The sequence below is a fragment of the Triticum aestivum genome, chromosome 3D (assembly GCF_018294505.1).
Source record: "Triticum aestivum cultivar Chinese Spring chromosome 3D, IWGSC CS RefSeq v2.1, whole genome shotgun sequence".
NCBI classification, from domain to species: Eukaryota; Viridiplantae; Streptophyta; class Magnoliopsida; order Poales; family Poaceae; genus Triticum; species Triticum aestivum.
Genome location: NC_057802.1, coordinates 342,420,184 through 342,441,428, shown reverse-complemented (window position 1 = coordinate 342,441,428; position 21,245 = coordinate 342,420,184). Strand labels below are relative to the sequence as shown.

Genomic DNA, 21,245 nt, shown 5'->3' with positions numbered 1-21,245 from the left:
AGGGTTCCGGGGGGTCCACCAGCCCCGGAGGCTTGCATGGGCCAAGAGTGGGAAGGGACCAGCCCCTGAGTGGGCTGGTGCGCCTCCCACCAAGGCCCAAGGCACGGCTAGGAGGAGAGGGGGGAAACCCTAGGCGCAGATGGGCCTAAAGGCCCACCCTAGGGCGCCCCCCCCTCTCCCCCCTCTTGGCCGCCCCCTCCAATCCCATGTAGGGCTGCCGCACCCCCTAGGGTGGGAACCCTAGAGGGGGCGCAGCCACCTCCCCTCCTCCTATATATAGTGGGGGTTTTGGGGCTGCCAAAGACACGAGTCTCTCTCTCTCTCTCTGCGCAGCCCTACCTCTCCGCATCCTCGTCCTTCGTAGTGCTTGGCGAAGCCCTGTTGGAAACCACGCTGCTCCACCACCACCACGCTCGTGCTGCTGCTGGAGTTGTCTTCCCCAACCTCTCCCTCCTCCTTGTTGGATCAAGGCACGGGAGACGTCACCGGGCTGCACGTGTGTTGAACACGGAGGCGCCGTTGTTCGGCACTTAGATCGGAATCGACCGCGATCTAAATCGCTGCGTGTACGACTCCTCCAACCGCGTTCTTGTAACGCTTCCTCATCGCGATCTTCAAGGGTATGAAGATACACTCCTCTCTCTCTCTCTCGTTGCTAGTCTCTCCATAGATTGATCTTGGTGAAGCGTAGAAATTTTTTAATTTCTGCAACGATCCCCAACAAATTATACGGTCACTGGCTCAGCGTATAGCTCCGTATTTGTCTGTTTGACCAGTCAAACAGTCCGCATGCGCCTCATCAGCTCGTGTTCTTTATCTATCTATCTATGCGGGCCTACCTGTCAGTGGAGAAAGAAATAAAAACCAAAATTATGCGTATGTGACATTACTGTTTAGACGTTTGCTGGAGGCCTCCGCGAACACCGAACATGTATTCACCTGGCTCAACACCAACGGTCATACTCGTGACTCGGTGCCTTGCTCATGTATATCGTCCATCACAATGACAATCTATAAAACAGCCTAGCTAGAGAGGGTACTATGGTGCGGAGCATGTACTATCATGAGCAACCGATCATAGTGCCACTGCACACGAGTGTGTGTCTGATCGATTCGTCCATTATTCGTAGGTTATGCATGGTTGTGTGGTGTCTAATGGTGGTCCTCGAAGGCTAGCTGGCGACAAGAGCGGTTGCATGGATGCCTGGTTGTCAATACGTGCCGCATACGCTTCAAAGGCTCGTCATCCATGAGTTCACATTTTACCACCACGCCAGCGTCTGACCGCCCTGGCCTACCGAAACCCCTTCCATCGCTAGCGCACGCTTCCCGCCTGAAACGATCACCGTCTCTCTAGAACGTCAATGCCGCATTCACCGGCCTTAACTGCAGGTGTACTTGGTGTGTCACTGACATGCGGGCCAGATGCCCGTTGGGCCCACATGTCAGTGATACAACGCACCTGCGGTTAAGTCACTGAAGCAGCGTCCGCATTCACGCCCGACGCGACCTCTCACTGGCGCCGGCATTGCAGCAGCGCGACGGCCAAGAGAGCGCCACCCGCGCGGCATCCCGGTGCAAGCGACTGTTCCGCGTTAACGACACCATGACTATCCTTCCGTCCGCCGCCCACATTAATGACACGCGGCTGCCGACGAACCTACTCCGGCGCCAGCCGTCCATCCATCTGCCGCGGCTCATTGCCATTCGCCCGCTATATTAACTTGAGCCCCAGCTCCCAGCCATAGCCAAAGACCCACGCTCATTCTCCTCCGGTCCCTTCCTTCTGTCGGCACCACTCCAACCATGGCCTCCTGGCGCTCCAAAGCTCTCTTGAATGTACTGTCACAGGAGCAGACGAAGGACATCGGCGGCCCCGCTCCGGGCGCGCTCCAAAGCTCTCTTGGACGTACTGTCGTAGGAGCAGACGAAGGAGATCGCCGCCCCCCCCCCCGCCGCCCTCCGCCGCCACGACCACGAAGCCGGCGCGCGTGTGCGGGCACAGCCGGCAGCGAGGAAGAGTAGTACACGGTAGGTCGCCGCCGCTCTGTTCCCAGGAAGGCCACCAGTCCTCCACTTAGTCGACGCCAAGCTTGGTAGGATAAACATCGGCGACCGATTAGCCGCTTGACGGCGACGTGGAGGCGGAAATCTTCAGAACCTTGTGCTCCGGAGGAGGAGGTTATCGAGGCGGATGAGGAGGAGGCAAAGGCAATAGCCGGCTTTCTCAGGTTCATGGCCGTACATGGTGGTCGGGCGCCGGTGATCGTTTAGATTAGGTTTACAGTAGGTTTTAGTATGGTTTATGCGAAATATGTAATGAATTTCGTTGAGTTTATAGGAAAAGTTTTCAAAATGTAATGAACTAGCGGGTCCACCCGCGCAATTGGGCGGCTAGAATTGATATATTTTATATTTTTACATAAATTATATGTCACATGGACTTGCATTTTCTTTCTTTTTTACATTATATTGTACGGAACATCTCTTATGCATTTTCCTCTTCATATCATTGTTTGTGTTTTGGTTATGTCCACGTACTTCCTCATTTTAAAATAAGTGTCGTGATTTTAGTTCAAATTTAAACTAAAACCACCACACATTTTTCAAATGGAGTGAGTATTATTTTAGTTTGGCCAACATTTTTTTGTGGAATGGCCAACGATTTCTTGATTTGTTTGTTTTTACTACATGTTCCAAATCCATCATGGAATACTGAATTCCGTAGCTTCTGTGCTATTGAGAAAGTTCGATTTTATAACAATCGTCCATACTATATTCTGTAGCTAATATACCCTCGTGTAAAAATGGAATGAAAATCTAATACGTTATAGGAGTGAATAAATGGAATAGATTTTTTTTCACTTCATATAAGTTACGGCCGGCTAAACATCCCCACCCGAAAAAAATGCTAGAAAGTGCTTACGTGTTTTCCGTGTGTCCCGTGCGGCGGCTCGCAGTCCGTTCGATGCAATCGCGATAGGGCAGCACGTGACAGATGGGATCGGAGGAAGCGGTGTGAAGTGACACAGTTTTAATCACCTTTTTTGAGATACACAGTTTTAATCTAGTACAGTACTGTAGTATTTTGCATCTGTACGGTTGTACTACTACCATTCATGCCTTTTTTTCATTCTTTTCTCTTGACGTGAACCCATTTCCCATTCTCGTTCGTTTTTCTCTTTTTCTTCCACAGATCGTTGCTAGATCCAGTAAGTGAGAAGGACGTGGTGAGTAGGATTTGCGGCAGAGTGTCGTCGTTGCAGGCTCTCGGCGGCGGCCGGTCCTCCAGCTCGACTACACGTGCCTGCTGCTCGCGCGCCGCCGTCGATTGGATGGCCATGGAGTTCGCGCCCCTTGAACCTAAGCGGCAGCTCTCCTCCAGGTAATCTCTCCTCTTCCCCTCCTTCCCCTTCCTTCCCAGATGCTTAGTCTGCTAGGATCCAGCAATTGTGTGGATTTTGGATTCTTCATGAGAAATCGGCTTGTGGTCTCCTGTTATCCCCTGCCTGCAGCTCGTGGAGATTTTTTCTGGTGGAGATAAGGAGGTGCTTATGGTCTACTGACCTTTCTCTATATATTTTTTTATCTTCGCATGGTTTCTTCTTACTCATAATTTTCATGCTCGCAAGACGAAGAGAGTGTTCTCCGGTGAGGTACTACTCAGAAGCCGGAAGGGCAAATGCAGAGAGGTGACCAATATGCGCATGGAGTTTTTTTAGGATCAAGTGAGCGAAGATTTGCCTCAATTTATGTCAGAGTTGCTCATATCCCCCTGCCCTTTTGCTTACCTTGCGTTATTTTGGGTAATTAACTCTTTTTTTTATAGTTGACATTCTGCCCAACTTAGATCGTCTCTTCAATTTAGCTTGTCTCTTCAACACATCCGTATTAATTATGTGAAGTTCCGCATAGCAAAAGGTGTTCAATACTTCATTGTTTCGTCTACTACCTATAACACAATCTTTCAATAGTTCATTGTCTTGTCTGTATTTGTTAACATTTATATACGTGAATACACATACATTTATTTGGTTGAGGAGGCTATGTTGATGTCTATTTTTTTTAGAGACTATTCGTGAGAGTGATGAGAGTGTTAGTGCAGAGATATTAGTAATCGCTATTTAGGTGGAATTTCTTTGTGAACTTTCTCTAGAATGATCAAATATAGTACTCCCTCCGTTCCTAAATATAAGTTTTTTTAGAGATTCCAATAAGGACTACATAAGAAGCAAAATGAGTGAATCTACACTCTAAAACTCCCTCTGTTCCTAAATATAAGTTTTTTTAGAGATTCCAGTACGGAATACATAAGGTGCAAAATGAGTGAATCTACACTCTAAAATACATCTATATACATCCGTATGTAGTCTGTATTGAAATATCTAAAAAGGCTTATATTTTGAAACGGAGGTATGTAGCTATGTAAAAATATCCATGCTTCAACTTTTTTAAATGATGTTAGAAGAGAGATAAAAATATTCAGGGGTAATAAATAACTAATTAACAAAAAAGTAATATTTTGTGGAAAGATCAGACATATTTATATATATGGTTAGGTTGTCTTCGACTCTATGTAATTGCACATGCATTGTCTATGCAAAATTCTAGTTTTGTTGACTTGATGAACTATATTGTAAATTAGAATATCTTTATAAACAATATTCTTTGTGGCATCTTCAGTTGGACACTCTTTGTTATTGATCAGCGTGTTCAATCCTTCCTTGTTTGTCACTCTCGATAATGCCACATACAGTTGTCCATGGCAGAATGCTTGCTTAGGCAAATATATTCCTACTTTGTTTTTGCAAGGATGTTGTTGTCGTCGAGCATTATTTGCAGTTCTTTGACGATGTTGGGGTCCACTGTTGATTTATTATCATTGCATCTTGACGCACTTATCCTGTTTGCCACCTTATTTACATTATTATAGATGTACAGCTGTGTGAACCAAGGTTTGTCTGTACCTTTAGGTAAAAGAGTTCCGATGTGGTGGTAGTTCTGTCCACGCAAACGAAAAAGAGAAAGTTCTTTGCGAGTGTTTATTTCCTTGTCCACAACTCCTCCCATCGATGTGAATGAAAACATTGAGTTGTATGACCTTATAATCCAGCCCTTCACTTCTTAAGAGGTTTCTGAGGTATGGTGGAGGGTCTCTTAGTGGTGGCAGATTGATTTTTCCCTGTTTGCAGCATATTCCAAAAGAGGGTGTCTTAGTTCCTTTGTTGAATTTAATCGTTCTTCACACCATAGCAATGATTTGCAATATTAGCATTTGTATGTTGGCCTTCCGAATTTCCATGTCTTTCTATTAGCACTTGTTGAGGTTGTGGTTCTGTTGCTGTCTCCAACATTGATTCTAATGTTAATTTTGTTGCTTTCGCTTCTTGTACGCTTCAATTTCTTATCTTCTTTAGCATTATCCTTTCTCAATTGTTTAGGAGCCTCTATGTTTGTATTTCTTCTTCCCTCTGCAGTCCTTGTCCTCTTTGTGCTCCTTGAGTTTAAAGCTTGATCTTTCTTTCTTTTTGTGTGGTGAGCTGTTAGCGCTGACGTATGTTGGACTGTCATCTCTACAAAATTATTTTGTTAGTGACATATAGAGTTTTCTTAATAATGTTTTGCCACTGCAGACATGTAAGTGCATTTGGAGATATAGAGACTATAATGGGGGTGTCACATACAGAACATCTGGAGATCAATATTGTTTATCTGGTATGGCACTATAAATTAATATGTGTTCAATAGTGTTGCTCTTTTTGTAGCTTTCACACTACTGTCATGGCAGTGTGTGTATGCATGGAAAAACATGGTTAGAAGAGTTTTGACATAGAAGATTAGAAGCAAGGTTGAGCTGAGATCAAATGCTGACACACGTGAAGCATTGCATGTGGATATTACCTGAGGTTGATGGTGTTGATGCCGTGTCTTCAGTTTGTTGGACGTTTCTTTATGGCGTTTGGGCGTCGCGGGCGTATATTGGATACAATTTGGTAGAGTTGCTTCTATGCCTTCGATTTTTCGGTCGTCTTGTGTGTTCGATCATCCTAACATCTTGATAAAAGAGCTATTGAGAAAGTACGTCATGGGTCAGACCGAAGAGTTGAATGTCGTCTTGTAAAATTATTGTTGAATGATGACTATGTGATATAAGCAGAAGGGATGAGCGTGTGACCATACCTCTTTTTGTTTTCTGAGACTATAATCTAACAATTTTACTAATGTATCTTGAAGAATGGACTGTATTGTGTAGATTATCTGAGGCAAAAAAATTCTGGAAATATGTTGGATGTTAAGGAAGTTAAAAATAATTTGCAGATTAAAAAGAGGATATATATATATATATATATATATATATATATATATATATATAATACCTTGATGCTTAATAATTAGATAAAGGAAAATAAAGGTTTGCTTAGTTCACGTGGGAATTGATAAATCTTGGACTCCTTTGCTGACTCGTACATGTCTGTAACCTCGAGTCCGACTCCTTTTCTCGTACATGGTCATGACTCGCTTGCCTTTTTTTAGTAAATGATGAGCCTTTCTAGCCTAACGTAATTAGATCAGATGCAAGTCTTTCCGTGCATAAGCATGTATACACGTGACAACGTGGTAGTTCAAAATATTGGTACGCACACGTTAATATGTTATGTAAAATCTTTTAAATCTCAGCCATTATTTTCTTGATCAAACGGTGCAAATAATATTAGCATATGTGGACGCATATGATGGCTTATTTGTCTTCTGTCTTAATTATATAATAGATAGAAGATTTCATCTGGTTAATTTGAAATTTGTTTTGTTTGCACGAATTTTGTCCAGTTAGTTCATATAGTTGTCGAAAGGTATGCAGGCAGCATTGGATGGCATCCATCAGTGTCCTCAGACAGATGCCGGTGTAAATTTGAGGGCCAGCGCTGGAGATGCCCTAAGTATCATGCTATAATCGCTAACAGTGCTCTATTATTTCACAGGGAACAGTTTTCCCTCGATCAAAATCAGATCCGCCGTGTTTCGCACTCCTCCCACGTAAGAGTGTAGACTCTTGCTTACATAAAAATGGAGCAAGTGGACGGCACTGTAGCACGTCATATCACTCAAACTAGCCCGCCTAACACGCGGGAAAGTACCGCCCTCGTCATTTTGTTCTGGATTTCTATGATCGATCGCACGAGAATGTTACGCTTTGCAAGTTCAAAAGGAAAAGGCGGCACACTTACGACTCGTACGCGTCGCACCCCCGACAGTCCGGCTCGCACGCCGCTCACCAGAGGGGACACGCGTTGTCTCGCATTTTCACTAACATGTGGGACTGCAATTGAAAAAACCGTCGATAACCGAAATCTAATCGCTCCGCGGGCGTCGGTTGAGAAGAGAGAGACGGGGGAGGGAGAAGAGATCGCCCGCCCGCTGCGCATGGACTCCAAGAAATATATATGGTGATAAGGTGAGGTGGGCCATGGGGGAGTCCGGAGTAAGTGAAGTAGAAAGGCACAAATGGTATGAACATGCGTGGCATATAGGGTGTGTTTGGTTGCGTTCTTGTCTCAGCATAGTTGTTCCCTTTTCATGCATGCTCAACTCAACACCCCTCTTCATGCATGCTTCTAGTGTATTTGTGCTAACTAGTGTGGAATCATGCACCCTCTATACACTCTACCAAACACCCAAAAGTGGGTCGAGAAGGGAACTCTTGGGCGGCATTTGTCTCTTACTACGTACTCCCTCCGTTCCAAATTACTCGTCGTGGAACTAAAACCACGACGAGTAATTTGGAACGGAGGGAGTACCACTAAATGTTGTACGTGCAATGTATGGTGATGTTATGGAGTACGTGCCTAAGTACTCTACTACTATTATATTAGTTGGAGGCACATATTAGCTTTTATATTTGTTTACGTGTATGCCCCGAGACCTTCCAACTAGACGTGTCTTTCTCTCCAGGCCGCACTTTGTATCGCTCATACCACTAGTACAACTACGTGTGGTCTCCGACCCAAAAGTGGAAGAAGTGGAGACGCTCTACCACGCTGTTTTTTTGCGCTGGGCTCTACCACGCTGTTCATGTCCCACTCCTTTCGCTGACGTGTGGGACATCCAGCACGTGCCGTGTTTGGCACTCTTCATCGTAAGAGTTGAAACGCTAGCATTCATCAAAAATAAAAAATATATATAAATCAGCAGTGATACTATTTTTTTTTGAAAAATTATCCTGGTCTACCCCGGTCGTATCGCAGGCCCAACCTTTCCCACTGTAAGTTGGTCGGACGAAGGAACCATCATGTCACGCCCACGATGCGGCTATATCACCCACGTGTCGAGGCACGACTTAGAGGCATAACCGCATTGTGGTTTTGTCGCAAGAAGGGTCATCTTCACACAATCCCATGTAATGAACAAGAATGGGATAAGGAGTTGGCTTACAATCGCCACTTCACACAATACATAAATAAATCATACATCAATCAGAGTACACACATAGGTCCGACTACGGAACCAAAAGAAAAGAAGACAACCCAACTGCTAGATCCCCGATCGTCCCAACTGGGCACCACTACTGATCAACATGAAAAGAAACAACACAACGAGCAAGATCTTCATCGAGCTCCCACTTGAGCTCAGCTGCGTCACCTGCACTGGCATCGTCGGCACCTGCAACTGTTTTGGAAGTATCTGTGAGTCACGAGGACTCAGCAATCTCACACCCGCGAGATCAAGACTATGTAAGCTTATAGGAAAGGATGGGGTAATGAGGTGGAGCTGCAACAAGCACTAAGCTTATATGGTGGCTAACATACGCAAATGAGAGCGAGAAGAGAAGCAACGGAACGGTCGTCAACTAGTAATGATCAATAAGTGATCCTGAACTCCTACTTACGTCAAACATAACCCAGAAACCGTGTTCACTTCCCGGACTCCGCCGAGAAGAGACCATCACGGCTACACACGCGGTTGATGCGTTTTAAATAAGGTCGAGTGTCAAGTTCTCTACAACCGGATATTAACAAATTCCCATCTGCCACATAACCGCGGGCACGGCTTTCGAAAGATAATACCCTGTAGGGGTGTCCCAACTTAGCCTATTATAAGCTCTCACGGTCAACGAAGGATATTCCTTCTCCCGGGAAAACCCGATCAGTCTCGGAATCCCGGTTACAAGACATTTCGACGATGGTAAAACAAAACCAGCAAATCTGCCCGGATGTGCCGACAAATCTCGATAGGAGCTGCACATATCTCGTTCTCAGGGCACACCGGATGAGCCAGACGTCGGGTTGGCATAGACCCTGGTTGCCCAGAGGGCGCCGGACATCGCTCGGTTTGGACCAGCACTTGGAGAAGCACTGGCCCAGGGGGGGGGGGGGGTTAAAATAAAGGTGACCCTCGGGATGCGCGACTCCCAAGGGAAAAAGGCTAGGTGAGGCAAATGTAAAACCAAGGTTGGGCCTTGCTGGAAGAGTTTTATTCAAAGCGAACTGTCAAGGGGGTCCCATAAATCACCCAACCGCGTTAGGAACGCAAAAATCAAGGAACATAACACCGGTATGACGGAAACTAGGGCGGCAAGAGCGGAACAAAACACTAGGCATAAGGTCGAGCCTTCCACCCTTTACCAAGTATATAGATGCATTAATTAAATAAGAGATATTGTGATATCCCAACAAAGTTCATAAAATCCATGTTCCAACAAGGAACAAACTTAATCTTCACCTGCAACTAGCAACGCTATAAGAGGGGGCTGAGCAAAGCGGTAACATAGCCAAGCAACGGTTTGCTAGGAAGGGTGAAAAAGGTTAGAGGCTGACATGGCAATAAGGGAGGCATGATAACAAGTGGTAGGTAGCACAACATAGCGATAGAGCGAACAACTAGCAAGCAAAGATAGAAGTGATTTCGAGGGTATGGTCATCTTGCCTGAGATCCCGCTAGGAAGAAGAACGAGTCCATGAAGAAGACAAACAGACGGAGTCGAACGAATCCTCACAACTCCGGAAAGAAACCGAAGCTAACGAGAGAAGCAACCCGGAAAGAAACAAACAACATAGTAAACAACCACCACATACACATGGCATGATGCGCAAAGTATGATGCATGTCCGATTTAATGAGCATGGCATGGCAAAGTGCAACAAACAACACTACAAATTAAGTGGAGCTCAATATGCAACGAGCTGCATATTGACGAAACACCACATCAATTATTTAGTTCTCCCTCATTTATGTACCCAACAATATTAAATGTTATTAAACATGGCAAGGGGTGAAGCATAAGTAAACTAACTATTTAGGCAAGATTATATGAGGCCGGAACAACAAACAATAATTCCGGAAAATCCTCATGTCATTTAACAATTTTAATGCAAACATCAATTTTAGACATTTTAAATGTTGTTATCATGATGCGAATGACATATGCAAGTTTTATGCAATTTTTATGAAATGTTGACATGAGCATGTTAAGAAGCATTTGTCACCGTGGTGAAAGAAAGGGGTGCCACGGCAACGAATCCGAAAATGATGCCACGACAACATATCGGTTCTGGTAGCTCATGGAGATACCGGTGCAAAAGAAGTGGGCGTGAGCGTGTCATGCAAGGATGGTGGGGTGCTCCCGGATTCCGGGTTCCCACGGTACGGCGGCATGGCAATCGAGGAACGTGCAAAAGACCTCTCTCGGACACGGTGCACACACGAGCAACTCATACAACACATGCATTCGTTCACGAGCGTCGCCTCGGGGTTATACCTTTGAAACATGCAATTTCAAAACGAATCCAGTTCGTCGAAGGAAGTAGAGGTACACGGGCCGTAGATGAACTTGGCGTAACCGTGCGGTAGTCGAACTTGGCGACGGTAGTGGTACACGTTGTATTGTCGAATCCGAGCGACGGTAGTCGTACATGACATGTTGTGGAAGTAGTGGTACACATTTCATAGAGGAACTTGACAGAGTCCAGTCCCCGGGGTCGTCGCGGTACTTGTAGCTCGTGTAACTCCACCATTCGTTGCATAATCGTACATGGGTCTCGGGTCTTGGTCCTGAACTTGAGGAAGTCAATAGTAACGGGGCGCGATGCAGGGACTTGGCGCGATGCAGGGGCGACGGCCGCGGGACTTGGCGCGATGCAGGGCACCGCGGCTCCGGGAACATGGCGGGGCGGCAGAACCGCAGGAGAAGACGAGATCCACCCGATCCTGGCGGAGCATGCCGGCGGCAACGTCGTTCGGCCAAAAGGGCAGAGGCCATGGCGCCATGGATGAGCGACAGCGGCGGATCCGACGGGACCTGATCCGGCCGGAGTCGGGACGAAGGCGAGCTCCAGCGGCGGGACTCGGTGGCGGGGCCGGCGCGAGGAGACGGGACAGCGTCGGGCGCGGGGACGAAGCACCGAGGGCGAGGCAGGAAGGGAAGGAGAGGGCGCGCGGGGTCTGCTGGAACTGCATGCCACCGGCGAGGAGACTGGGGATGCGGATGACGGCGTGGAGGCGCGGCAGCTCGGGGCTGATGCTGTCGTCGGAGGCCGGGACTTGGCCGGCAGCAGGGCGGTGTAGGAGCAGGAGAAGGGGAGGCGTCGCGACGGAGAAGGAAGCAGAGGGCGAAGCGAGGCAGGGGGCGCCGGAGTTGGCCTCTAGTGGCGGCGCGGGAGGCCAGGCGCGGCATCCTGGCGAGGCAACGGCGCGGAGGAGGGCCGACGAGGGGGCGCGACGGAGCTCAGCGGGCGTGCTCCGGCGGAGATGTTTGAGCGGGGGCGGACGCCGAGGAGAGGAAGGAGCGGTCGTCGGGGCCATGGGATCGGCACGAGGAAGAGAGCGAGAGGAGGGAGAGATGGGGGATCGAGCAGGAGGCTCTGGCTCGATGCGTGCGTGTGTGTGTGGCGGCGGGCAGAGGGAACGAGAGGGAGAGGGGAGATGCTCGCTAGGGTTAAGAGTTGGGGCGAGCTGGGCCTTGGGCCATGGAGGAGCTGGCTGCGGATGGGCCTAGATGGCCGGCTGGGGGGCTGGGGGTCTCTCTCTTCTCTCTCACTTATTTCTCATACTCTCTTATTTCTGTGGCAGAAAAGAATTAGAGAAAAGGAAAAGAAAGAGAGGGTTAGAGAAAGAATTTGCGCATGCGGACAATTTTCCCGGGCTCATAAAAATGTGCTTGTTCCGAGAAAATAGAAAAGGCCAGATTGAAAAATATAAATTCAAATGATTTGAATAGGAAGTGAGGGTTGGGAAAATCCAAAAATGTTCGGATTTTTGGTGGAGCTCCGGAATATGATGAAAAAAAATATATGGCGAGGTTGGAGACCAAGAATTAAGATAACAAAGGCATTGGGATATTTGCAAGTGTGTTATGGTGAACTCCAATTAATGGAATATTTTAATATATCTCCCTAATAATATTGGGAGGATATATGTTATAAAGAGAAATCACCATGTGCATTTCCCTCGATTTAAATGGATCGAAGATCCATGCAATTTACTTGGTTGAGTTTTTTTGAAAATTAATGACATGATGGCATGATGACATGATGCAAAGCAAAAATAAATAGAGCAAGCAAAAGAAACACACATCGATCACAAAAATATGGAAGTCTTCTGAAGCGTCGATCTCGGGGCGTTACAACACTCCACCACTACAAGAGGATCTCGTCCCGAGATCTAGGATGGCCCCGGAGAAAAACGGGAGAGGAAGAGAAGAGGTAAAACAAAGTTGCTTCTTTGACAAACGAGTGAAACCAAAGAACCTTGAGAGGTTAAACAATTTTGAGAAAAGAATACAACGAAGATGAACGAGATTACAAACACTCCGGTTGGAAAAATGGAAGAGATAGAATATGAACTTGGCAAAATGAAAGCACTTGGATGAGACTCCGGTTAAAAGAGGAATGATCGACACAACACTCCGATTAAAACAAGATAAAGAAGGAATAAGAATGATATAATTTGGGCAGCACTCTGACTGTAAATGGAAGGAATTGAACATGATCTTGACAAGATGAGAGGATACTCGATGAATTTAACAACACATTGCCTCCGTAACTAATGAAAGAATGGCAGAAGGGGTAAGAAAGATTTCAGACAGCCCTCCTATTGAGGAAGGAGACAAAACTTGATAAGATGAGAGAACTCGAATGAAAACACGACACTCCGGCTAATCGGATAAGAAAGGAAAAATTACATGATCTTGACAAAACAAGATGATTGGTCGAAGAGAGCAACATCACAAAGCCTCCGGAAACAATGCATGAAAGTTAGATAGTTGGAGTGAATAGAACGAAGAATGAAACCAACATCTCCTACCATAAATGAATTTTAAGGAGCATCCTTACGAAGTAGGATTGAACGGAGTTGTTGGAAAACCAACAACGAAAAGAACATGCTTGTTGTGGGCTTATGGCAAACATCTCAAAATTATGAGGTGAGCTTCTGCCACCAACGGAAACAAATGATTGCTTGAGATCAACGAAGAGATGAAAACTTCTCTCGCCGAGAGGCTAGGAGAAAATTTGGATCATTGATAGACACCACAAGTAGCAACAATCCTTAGGGAAGGTTGTAGGTGAAATATAACCCAAGATAACTCCAACAAAAAGATTGATTGGTTGAAAAGATCTCTTGAACGAAGAGAAAATGATGGATTTAATTATCTCATTCCTGACAACTTGTGAATCATGAAACATGAAGGAAATAATCAAGAATGACATAACACCACCTCAAAAGATAAGAGAGAAAGAATTGCACTTCGGAATGCAAGATGAAGAATGCTTGAACTCCTCAAAACAAACATGTGTTGAGCACCATGTTTATCTTAGAGTATAGCTTGACGGATCTTGACTCCGAGAGAAATCTTGAAGAACAATTGAAGAATGAAAAGAATCCTTGACGAAGCACCATGTTGACCCTCCATGAAGAACTACGATAATAAAAGAATGATCAAACAAAAGGGAAAGTTGAAAAGAACTCCGGGAGAAGCCTTGCAATGATTAGATGAAGCTTTGAAATGATATAATTGAAATAACTTGGAGCTCCGGAAAGAAAAGATGAACAACTTGGAACCGAGAATTTGATATAATGAACGAACTCCGGAAGAAGGAATTAAACACTTGGATGAAACAAGAATAAGAATTACGTTATGCGTATCCTTCATCAATTTAAATTGATGACAAGCAACGGATTTGGCATACTACTTATTTCCGAAGAAAGGATTAAGAGAGATATAGCGCAAACTTGAGAAAATTCTTCAACTATCCGCCGGTAGGATTGGAAAGAACGAATGAATTGATATGATAACCATGGAAGAGAAGTCTTGAACGAACCACCGTAAGAATTGAAAATGAACGAAGAAAAGATAAAGTAACACCGGTAAGAATTGGAAAGTGAACGAAGATACTTGAGAGAATTTAGAAACAAGTGAACACAGAGATCCCGAGCTGTTTAGGTAATACTTGAATGATGCACCGGTATGATTTGGAGAACGAGAGCTGAAAGCTTGAATGAATAATTCTGAGATGATGGGCTCCGAAGAATCAAACTGAAAAGACTCCTGAAATGCTCCGGATGGGTGAAAAGAATTCTCACAATCGAAAACAATTATGAGAGGATGGCATCAAGCTAGAACCATGAATCTTGAAGAGAATAGAGAAGGTTTAAGGGAAACTCTTCTTCGGTCTTCAAATGTTGAGAATGATGATGAGAAACACCACCATGAATTATTGAGGCACTCGGAACCATGAAGAATAGAAAGGTTGAATCAACAATGAAAAGAATTTGAAAGATCTTGGAGAAAGACATATGACTGATGATAATTCATTCTTACGTCAAACTTTGCAATGAATTTGAGAATAACTCCGAAAAGAATTAGAAGAGTCAGGTAAGATCCTGGAAAAGACCTGTGGGTTAGGGCCCACTCAGAAGATACACCATTGAAATGATTACTTGAAATGGAGATTGCACCGGTTGAATTAAATGGCTTGAATGAGGTAACAACCTCGAAATAGTTAGAATTGATGTGGAGTGGAAACACGAATCTTCAGAGATATCTTCGGCACTCCGGAACAATTGAATAGCACGCGGGGAATGATTGAGAGATGCACCGACATAGGAAAACACTTGAAACGAGGAAGGGAATATGATCAACACCGAAAGCTTGAATTTAGTCCACTGGAGAAGAAAGAGAACGAATAATGATGAAGTTAAGGCTCCGTTAGTATCTTCCTGAGAATCACCGGATAAGAACATTGATTGAAAAGAATGAAGAGACTTCGCATCAATAAAAAGGATACTTGATTAAGAAATCTGAGTCCTTGAAGAAAAGGGTGGGAGGGTGGGAAAACAAAGGCAACTTGGGTCGGATGAAACAAACAACGTTGAGAAAACTTATTATTGATATTCCAAATGGGGAGAATGATGGGATCATCTCGAAGAGAAACGCACCGGTTGGAGATAGAATTAAGATGGCAAACTCGATGATCAAGAAGGATTAGTATTCACATAGCAATATGAGAACACCGTTTAGGGAAGGTATGGATTCAACATTTGACTTCGAAGCAACTCGAATACCACAAATAAAACAAAAAAGGATTGGCTCGCAGAATAAGCCGGAACAAACATATGATAGAGATTTCGTCTGAAGTTTTCGTGGTGGGGCCCACACGGGCTCGATCGTACAGCACCATCATGTACAAGGCAGTGCACATGACATACGAAGCGTCCCCGAGTCGGCATAGCCAAGGACTCTTTAAGACACTACGAGACCACTGTAAAACCAACCGTGGAAAGGCGGACCACTAGACGTCGAACCCCAATCTCATATCATGCATCTGTCGGAAAGATACCCTAAGAGCTACTTGAATTCCCACTTATAAACTCCCGAAACTTTCTGGTTATGCAATCAGGTGTTGGGGATACAGGGGACACAAAATATATCACCCAAATTAACAATACCTAGATCCAGCTGTATCCATCCGTCAACACATAACCAAGAAACCTTCGGAAATCGTTTACCTCAACCTTCGAAAAGCGTCCGTTATACGAGTTATGGCAATACTCCCGAACTCCCGCCCCAGTACTGGGTGGCGTCGAGGTGATCTCACCAACAACTGCATAAAAGAGATTTTCGATGTCGGCGAAACTCAGGTATTCCAGAACTGCAACGATAAAATTGTGACGACAACACCTCGGAGCTCAACTCCCTGGGACACTGCCACAACCCCTAAATGTCAGGAGGCACCAAGAACAATGTTCTCGTCACAAAACCATCGGAACGATTCCAAGATACCCGCGTGATCCTAAAAAAAATTTAGTGAAATTTGAGGAGAGAAAAGTCAAAACTTCTACGTCAGGAGGCCTCACCAGAGCGACGAAGGGACTGAGGAGTAAAAAGAATCCTACTCTCCGATATATATAATCCTAAGACTCAAAACATTTTTTTCTAGACTCAACAACGCCAGCGATTCGATCAAGCAGGGGCTCCTAAGTCGGGGATGGCTCTGATACCAACTTGTAACGCCCACGATGCGGCTATATCTCCCACGTGTCGAGGCACGACTTAGAGGCATAACCGCATTGTGGTTTTTTCGCAAGAAGGGTCATCTTCACACAATCCCATGTAATGAACAAGAATGGGATAAGGAGTTGGCTTACAATCGCCACTTCACACAATACATAAATAAATCATACATCAATCAGAGTACACACATAGGTCCGACTACGGAACCAAAAGAAAAGAAGACAACCCAACTGCTAGATCCCCGATCGTCCCAACTGGGCACCACTACTGATCAACATGAAAAGAAACAACACAACGAGCAAGATCTTCATCGAGATTCCACTTGAGCTCAGTTGCGTCACCTGAACTGGCATCGTCGGCACCTGCAACTGTTTTGGAAGTATCTGTGAGTCACGAGGACTCAGCAATCTCACACCCGCGAGATCAAGACTATGTAAGCTTATAGGAAAGGATGGGGTAATGAGGTGGAGCTGCAGCAAGCACTAAGCTTATATGGTGGCTAACATACGCAAATGAGAGCGAGAAGAGAAGCAACGGAACGGTCGTCAACTAGTAATGATCAAGAAGTGATCCTGAACTCCTACTTACGTCAAACATAACCCAGAAACCGTGTTCACTTCCCGGACTCCGCCGAGAAGAGACCATCACGGCTACACACGCGGTTGATGCGTTTTAAATAAGGTCGAGTGTCAAGTTCTCTACAACCGGATATTAACAAATTCTCATCTGCCACATAACCGCGGGCACGGCTTTCGAAAGATAATACCCTGCAGGGGTGTCCCAACTTAGCCCATTATAAGCTCTCACGGTCAACGAAGGATATTCCTTCTCCCGGGAAAACCCGATCAGTCTCGGAATCCCGGTTACAAGACATTTCGACGATGGTAAAACAAAACCAGGAAAGCCGCCTGGATGTGCCGACAAATCCTGATAGGAGCTGCACATATCTCGTTCTCAGGGCACACCGGATGAGCCAGGCGTCGGGTTGGCATAGACCCTGGTTGCCCAGGGGGCGCCGGACATCGCTCGGTTTGGACCAGCACTTGGAGAAGCACTGACCCGGGGGGGGGGGGGGTTAAAATAAAGGTGACCCTCGGGATGCGCGACTCCCAAGGGAAAAAGGCTAGGTGAGGCAAATGTAAAACCAAGGTTGGGCCTTGCTGGAAGAGTTTTATTCAAAGCGAACTGTCAAGGGGGTCCCATAAATCACCCAACCGCGTTAGGAACGCAAAAATCAAGGAACATAACACCGGTATGACAGAAACTAGGGCAGCAAGAGCGGAACAAAACACTAGGCATAAGGTCGAGCCTTCCACCCTTTACCAAGTATATAGATGCATTAATTAAATAAGAGATATTGTGATATCCCAACAAAGTTCATAAAATCCATGTTCCAACAAGGAACAAACTTAATCTTCACCTGCAACTAGCAACGCTATAAGAGGGGGCTGAGCAAAGCGGTAACATAGCCAAGCAACGGTTTGCTAGGAAGGGTGAAAAAGGTTAGAGGCTGACATGGCAATAAGGGAGGCATGATAACAAGTGGTAGGTAGCGCAACATAGCGATAGAGCGAACAACTAGCAAGCAAAGATAGAAGTGATTTCGAGGGTATGGTCATCTTGCCTGAGATCCCGCTAGGAAGAAGAACAAGTCCATGAAGAAGACAAACAGACGGAGTCGAACGAATCCTCACAACTCCGGAAAGAAACCGAAGCTAACGAGAGAAGCAACCCGGAAAGAAACAAACAACATAGTAAACAACCACCACATACACATGGCATGATGCGCAAACAAGTATGATGCATGTCCGATTTAATGAGCATGGCATGGCAAAGTGCAACAAACAACACTACAAATTAAGTGGAGCTCAATATGCAACGAGTTGCATATTGACGAAAAACCACATTAATTATTTATTTCTCCCTCATTTATGTACCCAACAATATTAAATGTTATTAAACATGGCAAGGGGTGAAGCATAAGTAAACTAACTATTTAGGCAAGATTAAATGAGGCCGGAACAACAAACAATAATTCCGAAAAATCCTCATGTCATTTAACAATTTTAATGCAAACATCAATTTTAGACATTTTAAATGTTGTTATCATGATGCGAATGACATATGCAATTTTTATGAAAATGTTGACATGAGCATGTTAAGAAGCATTTGTCACCATGGTGGAAGAAAGGGGTGCCACGGCAACGAATCCGAAAATGATGCCACGACAACATATCGGTTCCGGAAGCTCATGGAGATACCGGTGCAAAAGAAGTGGGCGTGAGCGTGTCATGCAAGGACGGTGGGGTGCTCCCTGATTCCGGGTTCCCATGGTACGGCGGCATGGCAATCGAGGAACGTGCAAAAGACCTCTCTCGGACACGGTGCACACACGAGCAACTCATACAACACATGCATTCGTTCACGAGCGTCGCCTCAGGGTTATACCTTTGAAATGTGCAATTTCAAAACGAATCCAGTTCGTCGAAGGAAGTAGAGGTACACGGGCCGTAGATGAACTTGGCCTAACCGTGCGGTAGTCGAACTTGGCGACGGTAGTGGTACACGTTGTATTGTCGAATCCAAGCGACGGTAGTCGTACACGACATGTTGTGGAAGTAGTGGTACGCATTTCATAGAGGAACTTGACAGAGTCCAGTCCCCGGGGTCGTCGCGGTACTTGTAGCTCGTGTAACTCCACCGTTCCTTGCATAATCATACATGGGTCTCGGGTCTTGGTCCTGAACTTGAGGAAGTCAACAGTAACGGGGCGCGATGCAGGGCGACGGCCGCGGGACTTGGCGCAATGCAGGGCACCGCGGCTCCGGGAACATGGCGGGGCGGCAGCACCGCAGGAGAAGACGAGATCCACCCGATCCTGGCAGAGCACGCCGGCGGTAACGTCGTTCGGCCAAAAGGGCAGAGGCCATGGCGCCATGGATGAGCGACAGCGGCGGATCCGACGGGACCTGATCCGGCCGGAGTTGGAACGAAGGCGAGCTCCAGCGGCGAGACTCGGTGGCGGGGCCGGCGCGAGGAGACGGGACAGCGTCGGGCGCGGGGACGAAGCACCGAGGGCGAGGCAGGAAGGGAAGGAGAGGGCGCGCGGGGTCTGCTGGAACTGCATGCCACCGGCGAGGAGACTGGGGATGCGGATGACGGCATGGAGGCGCGGCAGCTCGGGGCTGATGCTGTCGTCGGAGGCCGGGACTTGGCCGGCAGCAGGGCGGTGTAGGAGCAGGAGAAGGGGAGGCGTCGCGACGGAGAAGGGAGCAGAAGGAGACGCGAGGCAGGAGGCGCCGGAGTTGGCCTCCAGTGGCGGCGCGGGAGGCCAGGCGCGGCGTCCTGGCGAGGCAACGGCGCGGAGGAGGGCCGACGAGAGGGCGCGACGGAGCTCTGCGGGCGTGCTCCGGCGGAGATGTTTGAGCGGGGGCGGACGCCGAGGAGAGGAAGGAGCGGTCGTCGGGGCCATGGGATCGGCACGAGGAAGAGAGCGAGAGGAGGGAGAGATGGGGATCGAGCAGGAGGCTCTGGCTTGATGCGTGCGTGTGTGTGTGGCGGCGGGCAGAGGGAACGAGAGGGAGAGGGGAGATGCTCGCTAGGGTTAAGAGTTGGGGCGAGCTGGGCCTTGGGCCATGGAGGAGCTGGCTGCGGATGGGCCTAGATGGCCGGCTGGGGGGCTGGGGGTCTCTCTCTTCTCTCTCACTTATTTCTCATACTCTCTTATTTCTGTGGCAGAAAAGAATTAGAGAAAAGGAAAAGAAAGAGAGGGTTAGAGAAAGAATTTGCGCATGCGGACAATTTTCCCGGGCTCATAAAAATGTGCTTGTTCCGAGAAAATAGAAAAGGCCAGATTGAAAAATATAAATTCAAATGATTTGAATAGGAAGTGAGGGTTGGGAAAATCCAAAAATGTTCGGATTTTTGGTGGAGCTCCGGAATATGATGAAAAAAAATATATGGTGAGGTTGGAGACCAAGAATTAAGATAACAAAGGCATTGGGATATTTGCAAGTGTGTTATGGTGAACTCCAATTAATGGAATATTTTAATATATCTCCCTAATAATATTGGGAGGATATATGTTATAAAGAGAAATCACCATGTGCATTTCCCTCGATTTAAATGGATCGAAGATCCATGCAATTTACTTGGTTGAGTTTTTTTGAAAATTAATGACATGATGGCATGATGACATGATGCAAAGCAAAAATAAATAGAGCAAGCAAAAGAAACACACAGCGATCACAAAAATATGGAAGTCTTCTGAAGCGTCGGTCTCGGGGCGTTACACATCATGACTTCGTTGAATTCCGCTTCTTCAAGAAAACTTACTGTACCCGCAATACTGCTACCACACGCGAAGACTGGACGGCACTGTACCACGTCATATCACTGAAACCCACTAGGCCATCCTAAAAAAAACCACTAGGTCAAACTAGCCCGCCTATAGGTCATCTATTTTGGAACGGAGGGAGTACGTCTCTGTACTGCTATGATTTTCTGTTGTACGTCTCTGTACTTTTGCTATGGTTTTCCTACCCTATGAACCAAATGAGGCCTGAATGTATCCATGTCGACTAAGCCTACAATTTTAGGAGCTTGGGCTATTGGCCGGTCGACGAAGGATAAGTATAAGCGTACCACGAGCTCATCAGCCCCAATGTTTCTCTTCGGTGAGTGTTTTGCAAGTACTATAGCTCGCACAGTAGCTAGCCTAGTAACACCAAGAATCATCAAAC

At 46.3% G+C, this 21,245-nt stretch overlaps 1 long non-coding RNA gene across 2 annotated transcripts; it reads left to right on the top strand.

The window, feature by feature from the left end:
• Positions 1 to 3,093: 3,093 nt before the first annotated feature.
• LOC123078775 (uncharacterized) lies at positions 3,094 to 6,177 on the top strand. Of its 2 annotated transcripts, none has more exons than XR_006437676.1 (2): positions 3,094 to 3,385; positions 3,633 to 6,177. It is a non-coding gene; the product is annotated as an uncharacterized lncRNA (long non-coding RNA). The 2 variants fall into 2 exon arrangements; XR_006437675.1 differs by having other exon boundaries at positions 3,094 to 3,548.
• The last annotated feature ends 15,068 nt before the right edge of the window (positions 6,178 to 21,245 follow it).